The sequence below is a fragment of the Macaca nemestrina genome, chromosome 3 (genome assembly GCF_043159975.1).
Source record: "Macaca nemestrina isolate mMacNem1 chromosome 3, mMacNem.hap1, whole genome shotgun sequence".
In the NCBI taxonomy this organism is placed as follows: domain Eukaryota; kingdom Metazoa; phylum Chordata; class Mammalia; order Primates; family Cercopithecidae; genus Macaca; species Macaca nemestrina.
The window spans coordinates 6,729,349-6,738,672 of record NC_092127.1 but is presented as its reverse complement, the minus strand read 5'-3'; the positions used below and the strand labels follow the sequence as shown (position 1 = coordinate 6,738,672).

At 42.6% G+C, this 9,324-nt stretch overlaps 1 long non-coding RNA gene across 1 annotated transcript in view; it reads left to right on the top strand.

The window, feature by feature from the left end:
- The first annotated feature begins 1,622 nt into the window (after positions 1–1,622).
- LOC139362268 (uncharacterized) overlaps positions 1,623–9,324 on the top strand; it is a 29,290-nt gene continuing 21,588 nt past the window's right edge. Inside the window, exons 1-3 of the long non-coding RNA XR_011620773.1 lie at positions 1,623–1,771; positions 2,478–2,615; positions 7,953–8,025. This is a non-coding gene — a long non-coding RNA (uncharacterized lncRNA). The remainder of the gene's footprint in view (positions 1,772–2,477; positions 2,616–7,952; positions 8,026–9,324) is intronic.

The following is a 9,324-nucleotide window of genomic DNA, read 5'->3' as shown; positions in this document are numbered from 1 at the left end:
CTCAAACCCAGGAGTTCATCTGAAACGTCCAGACATCTGGGACCACAAACAGTGAAAAATGGGACTGTCCCAATAAGCGCAGATGGCTAGTAAGCTTGTGGTACCATGGACTCATTTGCAGGTATGAGATCAGTCATAATGGAGCCAAGTTATTTTCTTTTATGAACTTTTAATGTTTTTTGGCATACTTGAAAAGTGCAATAAAAATGAAAAAATATTCATCAATATTAGTGTATCTCCGTAGTCCTACTGTTGCATGGTAATATCATTAATTATGTATGACTCCCACAGGGTAGTGTGTTTCAAGGGAGTGGAAATTGAATACAAAGTCTTTTATTCTTGTTTTCACTCCAACTCAAGTCATTAGTTCTCTCAGCAGATCTGCCCCTAACCCCAAGCCCCCAATACTAATGCCCCCATCCTTGCCCACTCACAGCAATTTTCTGGCAAGCCAAAGCGCTATACCTTGAAGTGAATTCGTGATTTTCCTCCAATTCCCAGCAAGTGAGCACTCCTGTTTTGAGAACTGGCTTAGGCTGAGATAGCCACTCATTTCTCCAAGTGCCGTCAGCACAATTGTATTTTGCGTGTGGCATACACGTTTAACCTTCCGCCCTTGGAACAGTGTAATTGCTTGACATTTTGGCTGCCTAGACACATTTGTATCTCTAACCCCCCAGGTCCCGCACCCAGAGCAGAGACAGGCTGGGGCGGATAGCTAAGAGAAAACATTTACCTCCTTCCTTGTGAGCTGCCCCTCACAGCTGCGCTCAGTCCTTGAGACCCTCCTTGTTTTTTCACCCTCCTCAGGCAAGAAACCTGAATTGAATGCAGTTGCAGGGCCGTCCTTCTCCTGAAGATGGCAGAATCGGAACAGCCAAGTGAAAGACAGGGGGCCCCACAAGCCCCTTTCCTACCTCCGGATCCCGAAATAGAAGGAAATGCCCTAAGCTAGGAAGAAAAGCGCACCAAGAAAAGTGTATTCTGAGCGACATCTTCCGTGTGGATAACGTCAAGACTTGGGTTTCTGGAAATGGAAATCTTGTCACTTTCCTTCATCATTCGTTTTTTTTTTTTTTCTTCTTCTTCTTTTTTAGAGACAAAGTCTCACTCTGTCGCCCAGGCTGGAGTGCAGCGCAATCACAGCTCACTGACGGATGGAGAGGGAAGCCAGATGGGGAGAGAAAGGAGGTTTAGGGGCGAGAGGGCAGAGAGGTAAATAGAGAAGTGGAGACTGATGGCAGAGGGGAGGGGCACAGGGAAGGAACAGTGCCCTGCCCTTTTCCCGGCCACGCGCGGGAGGGCAGCATGTCTACCCGCATTTGGCCCGCGGGGCCGCAGCACAGCACTGCCAGGAAAAGGCCCGTTCCCCAGGAAGTGGGGATCACCAAGGGGGCTGCGCTCCTCTCATTCCTTCTGAGAAATCATCCTTCCCTTTCTGACTCCCCTCCAACCATAAGCCACTTCTCAGGCCTGGCCCTTCTCCTGTCTCATCAGCCTAGACAGAGCTAGGGGCATTTGAAGATGCAGACTTCACGGAACATTACCAACGTTCCACGTTATCACGGAACGTTACCAACGTTCCACGTTACCACGTTACCAACATGCCTCCTCCTCTGTGAAGCACCCCCGATTGCCCCTTCCATCTTCCATCTCAGTGCACTGTTTTCACTCACTCCCCTCTCCCTCCAGCTCTTGAAGTGACCGAGGGCAGGGACTGTATCGTGTTTGCTGTTGTATTCTCGGTGCCCTCTAAGGTGCCTTGGGCATGGTAGGAGATTGATAAATATTGGACAAATAAATTAATAAATGAGCAGGGTGCGGTGGCTCACTCCTGCAATCCCAGCACTCTGGGAGGCCAAGGTGGGTGGATCATTTGAGGTCAAGAGTTCGAGACCAGCTGGGCCAACATGGCGAAACCCTGTCTCTACTAAAAACACAAAAGTTAGCCGGGCGTGGTGGCGCACACCTTGTAATCCCAGTTACTGGGAGGCTGAGGCAGGAGAATCGCTTGAACCTGGGAGGCAGAGGTTGCAGTGAGCCGAGATCCGGCCACCGAACTCCAGCCTGGGAAACAGAGCGAGACTACGTCTCAAAATCAAAAAAAAAAAAAAAAAAAAAATTTTTTAAATAAGTAATTAACAAATGAATGAATGGAGCACATTATTACTTCTAAAAACGCAATGCTGAGTGTGGCATTCTTCCGCAAAATAGAGGCTGGAACCCTTTGCCTGTGGTTTTTCCCTCAAGGAAAACCAGGGCTAAGGAAATTCAGCCCTTCCGGACACCACCAAGGAAAAGCATGGCCAGCACAAAAACACCATTCAGTGTCCTTCCACAACATCTCTGGTCACATGCTGTTCTTTATTTAATCCTATAAATCCCTCTTTGTAAATTTACTTATTTATTTATATTTAAGTTAACATGGATACTCATTCACTACTACTGAGTTTTTCAAAACTATGTGTCTGTCTCAGCATATTTTATCGGCTGAAGCACATGCCTGGCCAGCTGCTAGAGCCGCTGGAACCCGCGTTTGGATCGGTGCTGGGACACGAGTCGGGGCCAGAGTGATTCCTGCTGCGACTGCGACAGCCAGCTTGTGAAGGACTCAGGTGCTGATAGACCTGGCAGATAAACAAACCTCAACTTCTGATAATATTTCTAAAATAATTAAGTGTTGCTGGATAGACCGTAGTATATGATGACAGAGCCTAGACATTCTGGCAGAACCATCTTAGAAATGAAAATAGACATATCATCATTTAAATGTCCAAGGAAACGTACAGCACTGGTATATACAATCTGAGCAACACCTTCCCTGTGGATAACATCGAGGCTTCGGTTTCTGGAAATGGAAATCTCGTAACTTTCCTTCACCTTTCAGGTTCTTTCTTTAGAAACAAAGTCTCACTCTGTCACCCAGGCTGAAGTGCAGTGCGATCATAGCTCACTGCAGCCTCGATTTCCTAAACAATCCTCCTGCCTCAGCCTCCTGAGTAGCTGGGACTACAGGCACACACCACCACACTGGGCTCCTTGATTCCTTTTTGTTTTGTTGAAAGTAATCAACTCAAATTAATCATCTTTTAGAGAATACCTGAGGGATATGGTACCTAACATAATTCTTACCAGCTAGCAACAACACAATTAGTGGACCAAGCCAATCAGACCAGGTTAAGTCTGTAACATTGGATGCTAAGTGAATTTCCCAAAGACCTGTTTAGACACTAGGCTATTCCAAGTGGCATAAACAATCCCCTCTGGTGTCTGCATTCTATGGTCCTTATTCTGTAACTTCACTGCAGTTCACTGCACAAACTGCCCATGGTGGGCTGCATTTGGCCTACAGACATTTTCCTTTGCTCACTCAGGAGTTTTGAAAGTTTCCATTAGGTGTTGACATTTAAAAATTGGGAGACCTCATTTAAAAAAAAAATCTAGGTTTTAGTTTCTCTTTAAAAATCAGAAGGTATAACAACACTGAGTATGAATTCCTTTATGGACACATTGAGCTCAAATAGGAGCAACGGACTCTCTAATAACATTGATAAGAATAATAGTAGTAACAGCTATTTGTATAATAGGATGTACTATATGCCACCTGCTCCCTTAAGTGCTTTGCATATATTACATCATTTTATCCTCACATCAACCCTATGAGGTGGGCACTATAATTACCTGCAGTTTCTAAGTAAGGAAAACAAAACCTGGTGAGGTGAAGTCACTTGCCAGTAGTCACACAGCATTCGTTTATTTATTTATTTATTTATTTACTTATTTATTTATGAGACAGAGTCTTGCTCTGTTGCCCAGGATAGAGTGCAGTGTCGTGATCTCGACTCACTGCAATCTCTGTCTTTTGGGTTCAAGCAATTCTCTTGCCTCAGCCTCCCGAGTAGCTGGGATTACAGGCACGTACCACCACACCTAGCTAATTTTTGTATTTTTAGTAGAGACAGGGTTTCACCATGTTGGACAACCTGGTCTCAAACTCCTGACCTCAGGTGATCCACCCGCCTCAGCTTCCCAAAGTGCTGGGATTACAGGCGTGAGCCACCGCGACCGGCCAGTCACACAGCTTTGAATGATAGAACCAGGATTTGAACCAAGCAGTCCGAATGGTTAAATACTCACAAATGCAGTCTTCCAAACAATGCTGGGTAGGAATAAACTATTGTAGACACATGGATGTCTAGACGTAAACACTGTTGTGACTAACATATAACAGTTCAAAATAGTATGGGATCTGGAGTCAAATTCCCTCCATTTGAACCTAGTCTCAGCCACATTTTGCCTGGGAGAACTTGGGTAACTTGATTAATATTTTTAAGCTTTAGTTTCATCTGTAAAATGAGGAAATAGTACATTCCCCGTGGATTGTTTAGACTTTACAGAATTAAGTGAGGTAATAAAATCCTTAGCATAGGTAAGCAGTGGCACACAGTAAATGCTCAATAAATGTTCACTATTGTTGTTTTTATCTAGGTAACTTTTAGCCCTGAAAATTTCATATGTGTCTGACTCAGAAAAGTCTTAAGCTGATGTAAAACATATTCTCCAATTTCTAACATTTTGTAGTTCAAAGGAAATATGTATAGACAAAAATAATATGGCTCTTTGAGAAATAGTGCTCAAATACTCTTTCACTAGAGAGCACAAGTATATAAAATGAAACGGCACTTTAATTTTAGTTTCAGTCTTTCTGTAAGTACAGGAGTCCCTCCTTATCTTTGGGGATATGTTCCAAGACCCCCAGTGGATGTCTGAAACCTCAGACAGTGCCAAACCCTATACACAGTATTTTTTTCCTATGCCTACATACCTATGATAAAGCTTAACCTATAAATTAGTCAGAGTCAGAGATTAACGACAACAATAATAAAATGGACCAATAATAATGATACCCTGTAACAAAAGTTATGTGAATCTGGTCTTGCTGTCTCAAAATATCTTACTGCGCTGTACTCGCCCTTCTGACGATGATGTGAGATGATGAAATGCCTTTGTGATGAGTGAAGTGAGGTGAATGCCATTGGCGTTGTGACATAGTGTTAGGCTACTACGGACCTGCTGACGTTATGTCCAAAGGGGGATGAGCTGCCACGGGTGGTCCGGGTCACTGGGCCATGACAATGCTGACAGTTGAATGTCAGGAGCCGATGATGTTGATAGCTGAGGATCCTGGATAGTTGAACATTTTTTTGCTGAAAACTTTGGAAGAACGTTGTAATCAGAGGTTGTCTCTAACTCTTCAAAGCTTTGCTGCAGACGTTCTCATCCTCTGGTGACCATGCGGGTGACTTTAATGCTGCGTTCCAACTAAGGATCACATTTCATAATTTTGTCTTTAAAAGTCTGTGAAATCGGAAACACTTCAACAAATGTTGGTAACGTCCACATTGCTGATTCCACTTCGGTTTCTTCTTCCACTTCCTCTGTGGATGACTCAAGTTCTCCCAATTCCTGGTTTAACACTTGTCAATGGCCTTCAATGTGTTCTCCCACTTCCTCTCAAGCATGTCGGCAAATCGTTCTCCACCAACTTGTCTTTCTGCACGAGTGATTTTCCTAACTTCATCAATCCCAGAAAGCCTTTAAAATCATTCATGACTTCACTCAATAGGTTCTTGCTGCAGACATTTATAATTGCTGGTTTTGATTCATGCATTGTTGCTTTGGTGAGTGTTATTGTGTCAGCGATAGTGAATAATTTCCAGCATCGCATTATGTCCAGATTAGAGTCTGCATCAATTGCTGATCAGAATCTCAGGTGGGTGTATACGGTTTTGACAAGCTAAATGATGTCATGCCCTGGACAAAGGGCTGAAGCAATGAGGTTGTACTTGGAGGTAAAAACACAACCTCGACAGTTTAATTTTCTCAACAAACAAATTCAGGCTGTGCAGGTGCAATGTCTGTTGTCTAAACAGGACTTTAAATTCCACCCCTTCCTCTTCCAAGTATTTTTTCCCTTCTGGGATGAAGCATTGGTGGAGTCATTCCATGAACGAGATGATTCTCAGCCACACTTTCTGATTATAGCGACAGAACATGGGCAGATAATTTGGGGGGGTTTAAATCATGAAGTTTTTAAATTTAATTTTTGTGGGTACATAGTAGGTGGTGGTGGTTGTTGAGAGCACATGCATTCTTCACTCTGTGCATGAGACCTGGCTTTATCATATGCCCTGCAGCATTGTTACCTGGTACCAGCGTTACCATGCTTCATGCCCCAGCGCCTCCTTTGAACTTTTATGAACGTAGGTTCTATTGGGCATCTTCTTCCAGAAACACCTCGTTTCATCACAGTTGAAGATTTGTATGGTGTTCTTTCTCCTTAATCAACTTCCTCAGCTCTGCCAGAAATGCAGCAGCAGCTTCTTCATCGGCAGGTGCAGCTTCTGCAGTCATTTTTTTATTTTTTGGTCCAAACCTATTCCTGAATCTGTGGAACCATCCCTTACTTGTAGGAAATGGCTTGGTGTCACTTATTTCAGGGGAACCCTTGCTCAAGTCTTCCTGTAAGTTCCGTGCTTTCTGGCACAACGCATTTGTTGTCAATCGAAACACATTTTCTGATCATGTCTTCCACCTACAAATCTAGATGGCCCAACCTACTACACACCTAGGTACGAGGTAGAGCCTACTGCGCCTAGGCTACAAACCTGTATAGCATGTGACTCTACTGAACACTATAGGCAACTGTAGCAAAATGGCAAGGATTTACGTATCTGAACATATCCAAACACAGAAGAGGTACAGTAAAAATACAGTATCAAACACAAAAATGAAACACCTGCTTAGGGCAGCTCCATGATAACCTTGACCGATGCTGATTGAAACATCATTATGTAGTGCACAGCTGTGTTTATAAAAATCTAAAACGGGCATACTTTATGATCAGTTAATTTATCTGATATAAATTAATCTTAAAGGCCAGGGGCAGTGGCTTACGCTTGTAATCCCAGCACTTTAGGAGGCCAAGGCAGGCAGATCACCTGAGGTCAGGAGTTGAAGACAAGCCTGGCCAACATGGCGAAATCCCATCTCCACTAAAAATACAAAAATTAGCCAGGTGTGGTGGCGCACACCTGTAGTCCCAGCTACTCGGGAGACTGAGGCAGGAGAATCACTTGAACCCGGGAGGCAGAGGTTGCAGCAAGCTGAGATGACGCCACTGCACTCCAGCCTGGGTGACAGAATGAAACTCCATCTCAAAAACAAAATTAATCTTAAAATATGATTTCATCGATGAATGAGCAAAAAGTGATAAACCATCCAATGGGAAAGACAGGTAAAAGATACGAAAAATAGGCAGAAGATATGAAAAATAGTGCCACTGTCCCTGTGTTCCAAGACCTCCACTGAATACCTAAAACATGTTTTATGTTCATGTCTTCCGCCCACCAATGTGATGCCTTTTTTCCATCTTCACTGAGCACTTACCACGCACTGTGGCCATGACTATAGCAATCTGAGATGCAACAGCAGAACTAGCACAAATTTCTCGTTCCTTCTTCACAATTTCACGGATTGAAGATTTGACCTTACTGTAGATCAGTACACCTCAGTGTAGAATTTTTTGTCCTTCCTTATAAGTTGAGAACTTTCTCCTTTTCACTTAGAAGTACTTTATTGCTTCTCTTTGGCATATCCGAATTGCCCGCATCACTACTCTTGCACTTTGGGACCCCTAGAAAGTAAAATAAAGGTGGCTTGGATGCAAACATTGTGATACCCGAGACCATCAATCTGATAACCAAGCCGGCTACTAAGGGACTAGCGGGCAGGTAGTGTAGACACCACGGATATGCTAGAGAAAGGAATGATTCACCCCTCAGGCGGGACAGAGCCAATGTTGCAAGATTTCATTATGCCACTCAGAGCAGCATGCACTTTCAAAACTTACAAATTTTGCATTTCTGAAATTTTCCATGTAATATTTTCAGATCAAGGTTTGCTGCAGGTAACTGAAACCGTGGAGAGCAAAACTGTCCTTTGGGGGAAACCACTGCATTTTCAGTAAGTATTTATTGAGCATCTACCATATTGTATTCATCACTCTATCTCTAATATTTTAGCCTCGCCTATAGTAGGATTCAGAAATGTCTGCAGAACGAGTAAAGACAAAAGTGAGAAGTTGACAGAATTTGGTTTGTTCTTCCAAAAGGTAAGATGCCAGAAAAAATTCTGAAAATCAGTTCACGTTAGAGTAAGCAAACAAACAAACAAAAAGTATAATCAAAGAAATTTTCCTTGTTAAAATCAGAATGCATTAATACTAATGAAAGGAGAATGCAGACCCCTTCTGACATATTTTACACTGTTTAAAGATAAACATTTGTGTGCTGCAAGCCGCCAATGGGTTGAAACTCCAGTGAGGACTTTATGAGCCATCTGCTAGTCTCCTAATGAGGCTAGTAACTATCATTGTTTACAGTTAGGCACCAGGGGTCATGGGTATTTGTTATAATGAAAGCTGCAATGCATCACTGCAGAAACTAAAAGAGCCTTTCTTCACAAGGGCTAATTACAAATATAATAAAACAACATTTAAAGAAATCTCTTGAAGTCCACAGAGAAACCTAACTTGGCACACCAAGTACAAACAGTAGTACCCGCTCTGTTTTCATTTAGTGGATTCTGATTACAGAAGCTATATCATATTTAACTACTAACAATACAAGGCCACCAATGGGTCCTTTGCCTCAGATCACTTAATCACAAGATGCTTTGTGAACCATCTGGATCTCTAAGATGTTTGCCCTGACAATATACGCATAGAGTATGCAAACTCATAGCAAGACCCATGGGATTTTTCTGCCTGTATGTGCTTTTAATAAGATGCTACTTTAAAGTTCTGCCTCCCTGGTGTCCAAACTGAACTTTCCGAGTTAGTTATCTCAGTGTAGGTGTGGAATGTGAAAAATTGATTGCTTAGAGTCATAGAAACAAAGGAATTAATAGGCTGACTACATGTTTTTTACTTTTTATTGGCAATTTTATCATCCTAAAAATGTAGTCCAATCTTAATTATTTTGGCCAACAGGTAGTGGCAGTGTCTCCACAGTCCAGTGGAGAAATAATTTGGCCTGTTGCATTAGTTAATGACAACCACATCAATTCATGTGTTCCCAGCATCTCAGACTAGGAAAACTTAGGGTCACAATATGAAGGGCTTCTTATAAAATGTTAGTAACAGTATCAAAACCTGAGATCTCCCATGTGAGAAAAGGTTACCTATTTTATTAAAATTGCCTGTTAATAGGATCGCTAATAATAAGACTACAAGAAGAGAAATGTCTCATATTTGTAGAGTGC